This window comes from Ailuropoda melanoleuca, chromosome 3 (assembly GCF_002007445.2).
Source record: "Ailuropoda melanoleuca isolate Jingjing chromosome 3, ASM200744v2, whole genome shotgun sequence".
Classification (NCBI taxonomy): Eukaryota; Metazoa; Chordata; class Mammalia; order Carnivora; family Ursidae; genus Ailuropoda; species Ailuropoda melanoleuca.
The window spans coordinates 64,684,198-64,698,073 of record NC_048220.1 but is presented as its reverse complement, the minus strand read 5'-3'; the positions used below and the strand labels follow the sequence as shown (position 1 = coordinate 64,698,073).

The following is a 13,876-nucleotide window of genomic DNA, read 5'->3' as shown; positions in this document are numbered from 1 at the left end:
ACCACATTCATTCAAGCTTCTGAAAGTAATGCAACTTACTTAATTCAAGATGAAAAATAAACCCTATTATAGCTATGATGTGAAGTGTGTACTTAGATGTATGTACATATATCTGTATATATGTGTGTATACTTATACACATACACACACAGAGATGTATCTTCCTGTCTATATGTCTGTCTGTCCTACCTATCATCTATCATCTATCTATCTATCATCTATCTCTCTATCTATCTATCATCTATCTATCTACCTATCTACCTATCTCACTTCTGAAATCAAAGCTGAGATCTCAGCTAAAATCTTTCTGAGACATTGCCCTGCAAAGAGAAGCAAAGGTTTCCACCTGAGAGGAAAACATTTCTCAGGATGAAGTCACCAGAAAAATTGCTTGTTGATTCCTGTGGTCACAATGTACTCTCACTGAAAATAACACAAAGTAAAAACAAGACAATAAGCAAGGAATAAATATTGAACATAAGGGCAGCAGAATGTAAAAAAGTAAGAGGCTGCAATCTAAAAATGAAAAAATAAAGAATAGAAAGAGAAGCCCTCATGTTCTCCCTTCATTTAGAAGTGGAGATTCCTCTTGGAGGTGATACCTCCTCGAAAAATGCAGCATGTAGCATTAGATGGAGTAGCATCGGCAGACTATCAACTGTGCGTGTCTTGAAAACAGGTGTTTGATTTAGCGCTTGCACGCTAGCCAAACAGTAGTTAATGTTTCAGAGGTGAACCACCATGGTCCTTATAAAAATAAAAAGGAAGCATCTGGTGGCAAAGTGCTTCAGTAGCAAAACTCCATCCTGTTTTTAAAAAACTCCTGATGTCCTTCACAAAAAAGAATTCAATTTCTCTTTTGCCTGTGTCATCAGCATCTTCCAAGGTTTCACAAGGAAGCCTAAGTACTGCCTTATTTCTAGTCGTCGCCACTCTCCACATGTTGCGATTACAGTGGAAAATGTCACACTGTCACGTTTATGTATAAGCTTTGTCAGTCTGAGTTAACTTGCTCTCTTCTAAATTTGTAATTTTGATGGTATCATGGGTTCATCATTTTAAAATATGTATTTTTAAATTTTCTTCAATTATAGAAGTAATTTACGCTTATAATAGAGAATCTGTAAAGTGAGGCAGGTACAAAGAAGAAAGTTCAAATCATCTTTAAAGCCACAATTAGCAAAAAAACAAAACAAAAACTAATTAACTTTGATAAAATTTTCTTATATAAGTAATAGTCATGCCACTGAACTCATATTAAAATGTGTAATTTTTTAATTTCCCTCCTTACACTGTAAGGAGTGCTTTAAGAATATCCATATCACCATATACAGATTAGAAAACACTGTTAAATTGCTGATTAACATTCCATTGCATAAATGGACTTATTTTACTATGACTTATTTAACCATTCCCCTATTTGGAGTTTTTCTAATTTTTCACCATTATAAATAGCACTCTAATGAAATTCATTCTTAAATTATCTCAGCTGGAGTTTCTAGATCAATTGATAGGATTATTTTTAAGAGTCTTGGTACGTGTTACTAAATTTTCCTCAAGAATGCTAATGACAAATCCTTACTGACTATATGTGAAGATTACATTAAATGGAAACTTCATTAATAGGTATTCCTTTTAATTAAACCATGTTCTAGGTTACTATATCAGAAAAAAAGGCTTTGTGGTCTGGAGAACAAAGCTAAATATGACAAAGCTGATTAATGCACTTCCAAAGTGGGGTGCCTGGGTGACTCAATTGGTTGGGTGTCCAACTTTTGATTTCAGCTCAGGTCACGATCTTGAGGTCAGGGGGTCAGACCCGGGATCAGGCTCAGCGCACTCAGTGGAGAGTCTGCTTTGGATTCTCTCCCTCTTCTTCTCCTTCTCCCCGCTCCCTCTCTCTAATAAATAAATAAATAAACAAATCTTTAAAAATAAATAATTAATTAAAAAATAAAACACTTCCAAATGAAGATGGTTTAGACAGAAGAAATATTCATTATTACCTTTTAATTAGAAAACTATAAGAATATTCATAATTTTATTGTAGAATTGAAATGTTATAGATTTGGGATAAAAAATAAACTTTTTAGTCTATAAATGTGACAATGAGGGAAGTAAATAAAAGTTTATTAATGAAGGAAAAACAGAAAAGAGAATGCAAAATAGTTGAGACAATCTAGTAAAAGAAATACTCTTGACCCATTAGTATAGTTTATCTTGAGGTAAAAAATATATACAGTTTTAAGATTTTTATACTCTTTTTCAAGTCAGTATTCAAGCATACACATACCTCTCTTGAATAACTGCTTAAACATTCTGAACCCTTGATTTTTTCCATCAAAGTTTGTAAACTATATGGCCAGAACCGTACTGCCTCTAGTTCTTCACCACCCTCAGCCTACTTAGCTGATTTGACTTCCATGCCCACTAATTCACAGAAAACACATTGCTAAGCACTCCATTATTTTTCTCATGGAATGTCTTTGGTTCATTTCTTGCTTTCTCACACTTTTCTTTGGATTTTCTTCTTCTTTTTTTAAGGTTGTATTTCTTCATTTGAGACAGAGAGATACAGAGAGAGAGCATGAGTAGGCGGAGAGGAAGAGGGAGAGGAAGAAGCAGCTCCCCATTGAGCCAGGAGCCAGACGTGGGGCTCGATCCCAGGACGTGGAGATCATGACCTGAGCCGAAGGCAGATGTTTAACCATCTGAGCCACCCAGGTGCCCCTGGATTTTCTTGTTCTTGAAGTCATTTTCTGATATGCGTTCTTCAATATGCATTCTCCCCTCTCCCTTTGTCCTTGTTCTTCCTTCCTCTGAGAAAGACCTCTTCCCCCTCTCTATCTACACTCAAACTGTTTCTTTAAGGAATAGTAAAATCAACATCTGCAGAAAGCTTTCTCTCATGTTCCAACTCTAAGGCATCCATGGCACACATTTGGCATTGATAACATATGATAACATATGATTGACAGTACCTTTTTATGAGTATGTCTGATAGTCTGTAATGAAAACTGTCTCCTTGGCAGCTGCCCTTCATCCTTTCCATGCCATGTGATGCTTGTCCTATCATTCTGACATTACCATGAGCCTTCTCCTGTGAAATAATGAGGTTTAAAATATCTCACATGGGGGGGCGCCTGGGTGGCACAGCGGTTAAGCGTCTGCCTTCGGCTCAGGGCGTGATCCCGGCATTATGGGATCGAGCCACATCGGGCTCCTCTGCTGTGAGCCTGCTTCTTCCTCTCCCACTCCCCCTGCTTGTGTATCCTCTCTCGCTGGCTGTCTCTATCGCTGTCAAATAAATAAATAAAATCTTTAAAAAATAAAATAAAATAAAAAATAAATAAATAAAATATCTCACATGGGGTCCAGAATATAGTAAATACTCAATACATTGGCCCTGGAATCTCTTTCTTGCTTCAATTCTCAGTACTCATTATTCTATATTCTGTGGAAAATTGCCATTTCTTGGCCTCCAAATATCTGACTTATCTTCTGTTTGTGGGAATCGCTCTTCCACATTGGGTTGTACAGTTAGTTCTGCTCTGACATATGTATTCCTCAAAATTGCCATGCTATGCAAAATTATACAATAAAATCACTGGGCTTATGAGAAAAATAGAGCTGGGTCACCACTTCATTGCTGACACATTGAAAAAAATAAAACAACATCACAGTAGCAGAATTTTACATACGTCAAATGGTTAAGAAATACATAAATACTATAATAAATATGGTACATCACCTTAATAAACACCTGAGGTTTCCCTATGAGTGAATGGTGGCAGGTATTCAGTACGAATTATTGTGAAATGGGGGAAGGAGGGTTGTCTGAAGCCAGAGAGAACACTGTTAACACCAGACATGGATGGGTGTAGTTTCTTGTGTGATTGTGGCTGGGTATGTTTTGTGTATGCCAAAGTGGCTCGGTTCAGCTGAGTACAGTTTTCTGCATTCTCCTAGTCTTTCTCACAATCATAATTATAGAGACATTATGCGCAAATTGTCTCCCAATACATCAATTGAAATTTGTGTTTTCAAAGTGTTATATCAGAACTGCATGCATATGCCACATTTAGATGTGCTTTTCTATCCCAATTACTGGATGCCCCACACACTGCCAGCTTTTTGTGAAATTCAGAACAAGAACAGGATCTTCAAATGTTTCAGGTTCAAAACAAGTGGTTCTGTCATTTGGTCCTTATGAACAGGTGGGTCCATTGGTACTTTCCACACCTCGGGTGGATTGGGTTCCTGTCTAAAACTTGTTACATACAAAAGAGAATGATATCAATGCCTCATAGGTTTTATAGTAAAACTGTGTCTTCTAAAAATAGCTATTCTCTTTTTGAGAAATAGCTCTGTTTAGTATTATTCAAAGCCATGAACTCCAGTATACTCAATATCCATTAACTGCCAAGTGAAAATTTTGCCTATGTAAAGCCTAGGAGGGCCAGAATGTGCAGGTAGGTCGGAGGATAATTTGACTAACACTCTGAACATGACAATTCCTGCCATGCTGTTAGTGATCTCTCAATCCCTAATTATGAACTCTAGGGGAGCTCCCTATGTTAGTTAACTAAAGAAGAAAAACTGAGTTTGTCTTACAGGGCTACCATATGCTGACTCCAACCTGAATGTAGCTTAAGAACTAGCCCTGAAAGTTAGGGAAGAAAATCTAGGAGGTAGAAATTTGTATGACACATCTCACTGCCCTCTTTGTCTGGAAGGAGAAATAGTCTGATGTAAAGTTTTATGCAATACATGGGCAGTGGCTAAGGTTTGGTCAAATGTTCAGAAATTCAAAATACTTGAGGATTAATAACTAACTGGTTTAGGCAAAGGTACCTGGGCAGATATCTTGAAAAAGTCTCAAAGTGGTCTCAATGTTTGCGTTCTTGAATGCTCACCTCCACAATGGAAGAGGTTCCCAATAATCAGGCAGACAAGATACTCCTCTCTGTGAATGCCATTTAGCCTCTTTTCACAGTAACTCCCTTAAGCCAATACTTTCACATAAATAAAAATATAATAAACAGTGCTCACAACAAAGGACTAGCATGGCAAATACAGAGGTTATCTAGGAGCCCAAGTAAAAGGACTCCTTTTCGCCCAAATTGATCTGGCCTCTACCCCTGCCAAGTGTCAAGATTCCAACATGACAGTTGAATCTGAAACCCTCAAATTTTACCATAAAAGGCTAAAATCTATCATTCACTTGATGGTTTGTTGTACTATTTCCATCATGAAGAAAGCAGAGATTTGGCTCACAAGGGGAAAAAAAATACTTTTTCTGGATTTGGATTTTCCCTATCTACCATGTTTCTGCCAGAAAATCATCTGATTACTTACCAGATGTCTCATTCATCATCATCAAGGAATTTGCTTCATAATTAAGGAAGTAGGTAAAGAACTGATGTCTATAAGTCTCACATTCTTACCATATACATTACCCAGAAATAGATGAATTTACAGAACTGAAAGGTTATCTATTAAATACAGAAGTGTCTGTAGGCACACAATGCCTTGAGTCATTGAGCTGCTGTTCTACATGATGAAGTATTTGTTCTGAATCAACAACAAAATATGGAAAGATGGAGTTGCTGTTTACTGAGATGAAAAAGACTGGAGGAGAGTATAGAAGAGACATTCAGAATTTCTGTTTTGATACTTTGTGTTTTCAATTTTTTTAAATAAATAAAAAACCTTATCTATCTGTATCACTTTAGTATTTTTTACTTTATATTTTAACTTGTTTATGTTTTAATAATTTTTATTGAAGTATAATTAACATACAATGTTATATTAGTTGCAGTTGTACAACATTTTGATTCAACAATTCTATATATTATTAATTTGAAGTGCCTATTTGATCTCAGCATGAAGACTTATGAGAGAGTGCTCTGGGAAGGATGTATTCGTATGACAGTCATCAACAAATACATGGTATTTAAAGCTAGAAGTCTAGATGAGCTCACCCAGGCAGTGAAAGTTGACAAAAATGAGAAGAGATTCAGGGAGCTGATGCCTCTCCAGAATCAGCCAAGGAGACAAAAAGGAGCAGCCACTCAGTAGGACCACCAAGAGGATCCTGTCTTGAAACATACTGAAGAAACCGTTTCAAGAAGGAGAGGATGATCAGTTATGTCACAAATGCTGCTAAAAAGTAAGTTGTAAAGCAGTCACTCCAGCATGCAGCATGGAGGTCACTAGTGCCTGTGACAACAGCTGTTTCAGGGGATTGACAGGACCTAAAAGCCTGATTAGAACAGATTCAAGAGAGCTTGGGAGGAAAATTCTTGATAATAAGCACATAAGATTTTTTAGGAACTTTGCTGTAAAGGAAAGAGGTTGAAATATGGATGGGAATATGGATAAATAATATCAGTTCCATGATAACCAAGAGAAGGCAGAACACAGACACACATGCAAGTGCACTGACATGTGGGAGCGTGTGCAAGTTCTTTTCTGATTCTTACCTATACTTTTGTTTGCAAGGCTGTCAGCAGAGTGTGATGATACGGAGCTGGGTAAGAAGTCTGAGTGGAGGAAAGAAAATAGGAACTAGTGGTCGAGGACAGGGGGAGAGCATGTGACTTCAGACCAGTCACCTTGTACGGGTTCATGGAGAGGGTGGAGAATTATTGAAAAAAAAAGGTGATTTGCTAAGCCGCTAAGGAAGTAGAGAGAGTTAAGCAATGGGAAAGGTGCACAGGGGTGATAGAACAATGGTCCCTGGGATCTAAGCCAAGAGAAGAGGAAGTAAGGAACCTATTGATCTCATCCTGCCAGAGGCACTTAAATTCCTTAGTTTCTGCTCTATTCCTCTGGGCTCCTAACAAATTCAAGTTCTTCTTGTCATTTAAGTGCTTGTTTGTGTGTCTTAAAAAGTAAAAAAAGCATGATTGCGATAACCACTCGATAATAAATGTGATCACTGATTACTTTCTACTTTTAGAAAGAGTCATTTGTTTTATTTCTGATCCATGGAGAGTAACAGAAATTAGGTGATGGGCTTAACTGTAGAGCAAAACACTTTTTACGAGATAACAGCGCAGAGGGCTAATCCTGAGCTTTGAAATCACATAGACCTGGGTTTGAATTCTGACCCAGTCATTCCTATGGTTTCTGTTACCAGAGCAGGAAAATCAACTTGTCTGAATCTGAGTTTTCTCATCTTTAAATGAAGATAATGTCTGCCAAGCGGCTTTACAGTGAATGTCAAACAAGATAATATTTTACATTACTTAATACCTTGTATGTCAGTTTATTTTTAAAATGTAGTTACTTTTAGTTACTCCACTGTCAATCGATATGCCTAAATTGTGTTATCTGAAATGCTAGTTTCCCCAGGTACTGTGTAATAAAGTGATTTCATGGTCAAAGACATTTTAAAATGCTGTGTCAAGCAAAGGTGAACAGTTTTCTTAATTGCAGCCCTTCACAAAGGGTTTGATATGTTAATATGATTTTGAAATATGGGAAAGGGTTGGGGTACCGCTTTTACACAGTGGCTGCCTTCAACTCAGGTCATGATCTCAGGGTCCTGAGATCGAGTCCCACATCAGGGCTGCCTGCTCAGCAGGGAGTCTGCTTGTCCTTCTCCCTCTGCTGCTCCCCCTGCTTGTGCTCTCTCACTTGCATGCTCTCTTGCGCTCTCTCACAAGTAAATAAATAAAATCTTTAAAAAAAATTTTTTTGAGAGAGGGTTAAAAACACCCAAGGTGTCCCACACATATTAGACAGGAGAATCCATTTTTTCCAAATATTTAAATAGCCTGCTATTTCACAAGATATACTATTGGGAGAAACTGTTTTGGACATTCTCTGCCTGAATTTCTACTCGGAGAAGTCATTTGAGGATAACTAAGCTCTATATACTCTATTTGGCATTTTCAAAGGCCATACCATACTTTTGAGATCTAGCATAATTATTTTTCAGGGAGAAAATTCTATAGCCTCTTGAGGAATCAAATTACGAACTTAATTTTTTTTTAGGAACTAATTTAAAGAAAAGTTGTTTTTTTAAAAAAAGATTTATTTATTTATTTATTTATTTATTTAAGAGAGAGTGCACACAGTGGGCGGGGGGGGGCGGGCAGAGGGATAGGGCGAAGCAGATTCCCCACTGAGCAGGGAGCCCAACATGAGCCCCATGTTGGGGGCTCTATCTGAGGGCCCTGAGATCGTGACCTGAGCTGAAAGTTGATGCTTAATCCACTGAGCCACCCAGGCGCCCCAAGAATAGTTGTGCTATACCTAGCTAAATCCTCTGTATTTCAAGTCAGTCAACTTCCTCTTACGCAACATAATTTTGTTACAATAAGCATTTTGTCATATCCATTAAAATCGAAAGTTGGAATACAAACCATTTCACGTCTTCATTTTTTGCTAGCTCAGCAAGTTTTCATAGAATACAATCTATTTAACTATTTTCTAAATAATAAATCTAAGTAAATATTTTGTGCTCATATCCGACACAGAGGAAACAAGTCAGATAACAACTGGATATATAGCTGTTGGAGATATTTTAAAAACCCCCAAGCAAGGCATATATAGGATTATACTGGCAGGAGAACAGAGTACCTGCCCTCTTCCCATCAAAATGATGGCACTCATTAAGCAAGCACGTGACACGGCTTTATTTTTAAAAACTGCAAGCTCTTTTTTGTTTTGTTTTTTCCTCCAGGATTCACCTGACTGTGCTAGTAAGGACCAGAAAGTTACTCTTTCTGTGTCTCCCTGAACTTTTACACAGTTAACCAAGAAGTGAACAAATAGCAAATAAAAGATCATCAGTCTTTTACATAATCATTTTTTCCTGGGACCGCACACACATCTGTGGTCTGCCTTAACCACGGAGAACTGACATTTCCTATATCCTCGGGTTAGTGTGACATTAACTGGTGCATCACATTCTGCTAGTATCTCTTTCCCTTATTATTTTTATGCATTTTATGCTATTTTTAAAGTCATGCTGCTGAACATGTCATGACTGAATATGAGTGAATCCAAATATCAGACCTTTTAATATGAATACAAATGTCAGATTGCAGGCAAGCCCTTGTTGGTTGAATTTGATAACAGAGAACACATCCCATGTTCAGCCAATGCTAGAATGTCACCTCAGCCCAGTGTCCTTATAAAAGTACAAGCATAATGGCACTGACAAATTTTAAATGAGTTCAGAAAAATATAAACGGTTCAGGTTAATTTTGAGAAGGAAATAAAGCCTCAAATATATATGATCCAGTGTCGACCTAAATATGATATTAAGGAAAATTATAACTGCATCTTCCCACGTAATGGAACTATCAGCTTCAGATTGTTAGTGATGAGTTTGGATGTGATAAAATGAAGATAAAATTACATTCGTTCCCCTTTTCTTGTTGTTGTTGGATTTTACATTTACTGTACTTATTGGGTACTGTGTATACCCAAGTCATTTAAATTTTCAGTAATCCATTTCAAAAAGTGACCACAGGTGACAGGGGGCCTTTTGGCATTCATCTCTTTAAGTTTTGATGCTCACAGTTGTTGAAGGAAATCGCTAACAGCCAGATGACCCTGGGGTCCAGAGCCCTTTGACACAACATATTTGGAGCATCAAACACAGGTGCATGCCAACCAGATTCTAATTATCCTGGGCTGCCACAAAGAAATCTCTTTTTACTTCATTTTGGGCTAACTTTCATTTTGCCATTCAATTGAATATAATAATACTTAATGTGAGCTATATAAAGACTTATTTTGCCTTTGCAGCCTCCTGTGCTCTAAGCAATGTCAATCTATACTTCTTTTATTTGGGCGAATCACTCTCTCTTTGAGTCTGTGGAAGAACACCAGCAGAGGGAAGGATACTTAGTAGAGTCGCAGCATATAAATAGCTCTGCCGAGAGCATTACAAAGGCTCTGTTGTGCTATCACACAGCAGAGCCAATAACGTACAATATGAAAAATCCCTGCCAAGTGCACAGAGAATACAGACAATGTTTGCCATTTCTCTGATCGGTTGTTTGTTATGTGTTGCAAGAGTTTATAGCGATAGAGTCAGAAAAGTCTACCACACCCCAAAGTCTTTCTATTAGAACAATAACAACAACAACAATGTAAACCATAAACACACACACACACACATCCCCTTAAAGACATCAGAACAGCACCAACAACAACAAAAAAACAGTGGGTGGGAGTGGAATTGAAACACAAACATTTCTATAGAAACAGAAATGGAGTTTTCACAAAGCACCAAAGCCTTGTATTACCACCACTTCCTTGAGGATGTCTTCTGTTTTCTGAAAGCACATCAATCCACCAATTTGTAAAACAGTTAGAAGATCAGGATTTAATAAAAACTCATATGGTGAAAAATCATATATGAAAGTCACATATGAACAATTTTAAAAATACTAAACCAAAGCCATTTCTTCTCCATGAAAAGTTACAAATTTATTTTTAGAAAAGGAGATCCAAAATCAGCATCACTGCTTTTTGTTTTCAAATTATGGTTCAGACACATAGCAAGAAAATAAGATACTTGCCACTTAAGATTCTCTTTAACTTTTATCTCCTGTATTTGGAGATGTCATTGTTATGGACTTGGAAGGCAAAAGCATGTTCTGGGTGTTCTTGATTTTAGCTACTCTGAACAAGCATTTTCATTTTTTTCTGAGAAAATTTTCCATGAAAATTATCATGTTATTATATTTTTATAATAAGAACCTAAAATAACCATGCAATAGGGGCACCTGGGAGGCTCAGTCAGTTATGCATCTGCCTTTGGCTCAGGTCATGATCCAGGGGTCCTGGGATGGAGCCCCGGTGTGAGGCTCCCTGCTCAGATGGGAGTCTTCATCTCCCCCAGGCTTGGCCCTTCCCTGCCCCCCCAACCCCATCCTCATGCTCTGTCTCTCCCTCTTTCAAATAAATAAATAAAATCTTTTAAAATAATAATAAATAAAATAAAATAACCATGCAATAGTATCTTTTAAAGTTGCTTTTGTCTTCTTACCCAAATCTCTGCTCTGTTTCCTTCATCATGCCTCCCTGTGTTTTATTTCAACAGTCCCCTGATTCCCTCTCTCCTCTTGGCTTCTGTCTTTCCTTTTCTCAATCACTTCTGAAATCATTATTAATCCTTCTTTTCTCTCTATTTTACATATACCTACTTCTGAATTTCCCTCTCCTTTCTTGATATCTGGCTCCATTCTCTTTTCTTTTCCTCTTTGATCTTCCCTCCTTTCCTCTGTTTTTTTTTACTGTTTACCACCCACCCACTCCCACCCTCCAAAAGCATAAGGCAGCAGAATGTTTTAAAATAAGACCTTGTCACTTTTCTCAAGTTGTAGAGAACAAAATGCCCAAGCTGAAACATTCCAGTGTACCCCAAGTTTCTGTACTAGAATCCAATCATACTTCATAGCCCAGTTCAAAATTCACCTCCTCTGTGAAATCTTTCTCTTGTTCCTTAGGAAAAAATGTTCTCCTATCTACCCCCAAAGAACTGTTTTCAGAGTTCTATTTTAGAACTTGCCATGGTATATTCTAGAAGGTGGTCTGCATATTTACGTGGCCTACGAAAGTATGAACTGCTTGAGTGGAAATGTATGTTTTACATATCCTCTTATTCCTTGTACCTAAAACAATACCTTAAACTCAGCAGGTCCTCAATAAACAAAAAGTTGAATGAGCACATGTACACAAACTGTTCTGAATTCATAGTCCGCTTTTCATTTACTGGGGAAGTTACTCAACCCATAAAAACTCAGATTTCTAATTTTAAATTATAAATAATTATTTGGTGGGCATAGTGAAATAATTCATTCAAAGCACTTAGCACAGTACTTGGCACATAGTAATTGCTCAGTTTGTGTTTGTTGTTTGCTCCTTAGGAAGGTAGACCTCTCCAGATACCAATAGTTTTATATGGTTATAATTTCTCTTAAAATAAAACTGTTAGAATTCTTCCAAACATTTTTTTTTTGGTCAACATCATCTTGCAAATGTGCTGCTGAATGTCTCATTAAATGATATATAGATTCCCTAAAGGTAAAGTTGAGGACTTCAAACTTTTCTGTAATGGGCATCACCAGGGAGTAAGAACTCCAGATGGTTCATGGCAGAGCCAGCTGTCCAGGGACACTGCTTGACGAGAGCTATGGCCCACAGAGAGCAATGAAAAGGTAAGGGCCCATCTGAAAGTCTGGCTCGGTGGCGTACGGTAAGACTACGTGAACGTCAAGTATGAGATCCATCATTTGATCCATTCATGAGTCATTTATTATTATCTTATTCAATGTATTGTATGATTATAAATCTGACATCAGAGAACTAGCTAATGATTGTTTTTTATATAGCCATCCATTCCTAGAAAAACATTATTTTTAGAACCCGTGAGAAAAAAAATACAAAGTCACTATGTAAATTATAACTGAGAACATGATACAGACTCCTGATGTTCTGCCTGAAATAAATATATCTACGCAACAAACAATTTCTTGCACATTGCTCCCAACAGCCTATTGTTTGTACTATGGGTAGAGATGGGAGAAAATTTCATAGATTTTTTTTTTTTTTTACTTTCTTACAGTTAGGAAATTCACTTCCATTTCTTGCCTTACACATTCAACTAACTTTTCGAAAATGTCTCTAAATCCTCAAATTTCTGAAACTGCCTAAAAGAAAATAATCCAGATTGTTTCCTCCACCCCAAAGACCTTTGTTGAGATATTTCCCAAATCTATTCCACTCATCTTTATCTATTTCTCTACTCTGTATTTGTATTATTGTCTTTGCCCTAAAAATACCACTTTACACATAACGAATTGAAAAATCATCCTGATTTGTTTTGTAAAATTTTTTTTCCTCAGGGTCATTTGTATTTCCTGGGACTTCTTTCAATTCATCAGCACTTGGAATCATTCTGGATGTATGTAGTTCCCAGTATATTTGCAAGAAGTGCTGGCTCTTTTCCTTCTTTTCTCTGAGTGCACTTACACTTCCATAAGTATCAGACATCACTCTTCCTGGTCCTCCAGGTCTCTGTGTGGGTTTTCTTCAGGTCGTACCTGCTTCCTTATCCAGCCAACAATCGTCCTTCTGTTGGAAGCATCTCAAGTCCTCTATTCTGCCCTGTACACAGCCCTGGATAAGCACAGTCATCCACTCTCTTTATTTCTACGGACTAAACAGTACTAGGGAAAAATAAAGGTCATGATATTTGGGACTTTTACAAATATATGGCTTCTGATGTGAACAATACCCTTTAGGTGGGTAATTTTTAATTTTTTTAAATTAAATTAATTTTTAATGCCTTTTATTAGTACTCTTTTTCATTTCCACAGTATGTGTCCCAAAACTTCATTATTCCTTTGAAACCAATATTAAACATTTACCTATGTACCCTTACTATATATTTGCCTCCTGTTTTGTAGAGAAAACCGAGATCATCTAGAATTGATTTTCTCAACTTCCTGCCCCTTACCTTTTTTCAAAAAATGATTCACTCCTCAAACATCATAATCTCATCCCATGCTGCTTCCAGGAAAGAAATGACCCTTATTCCTATTCAAGAATAGACCTTTGCCTCTTATCTAGATCAATATTTCTCCTCAACAATCAAGTTTTTACTGATCAACATCATAATAGAAAAGAAATAGAGTTTTTCATAAAGTATTTAATATCAAGATCACCTTTATTCTGAGAGATACCCTTCTGCTTCTAGAGACATTAAATATCTTATTACATACAGTTTATTTCTTTAATGTTTTTCCTCTCAGCTGAATTCATTTAGTCATCTTTTATTGGAAAAAGAAAAGATGAAAAATAAATTAAGAAAACCTTTTTTCCTTGCCTACTCTCTATGTCACAA

At 36.9% G+C, this 13,876-nt stretch overlaps 1 long non-coding RNA gene across 9 annotated transcripts in view; it reads right to left on the bottom strand.

Annotated features, from left to right (window-relative positions):
* LOC105240483 overlaps nucleotides 1–13,876 on the bottom strand; it is a 318,511-nt gene that overhangs the window by 78,496 nt on the left and 226,139 nt on the right. For 8 of the 9 annotated variants that reach the window (XR_004624143.1, XR_004624145.1, XR_004624139.1 and 5 more), the window contains one exon: nucleotides 2,982–3,100. The exons of the other annotated variant lie outside the window; for it this stretch is intronic. This is a non-coding gene — a long non-coding RNA (uncharacterized LOC105240483). The remainder of the gene's footprint in view (nucleotides 1–2,981; nucleotides 3,101–13,876) is intronic. 9 annotated transcript variants of the gene reach the window in all.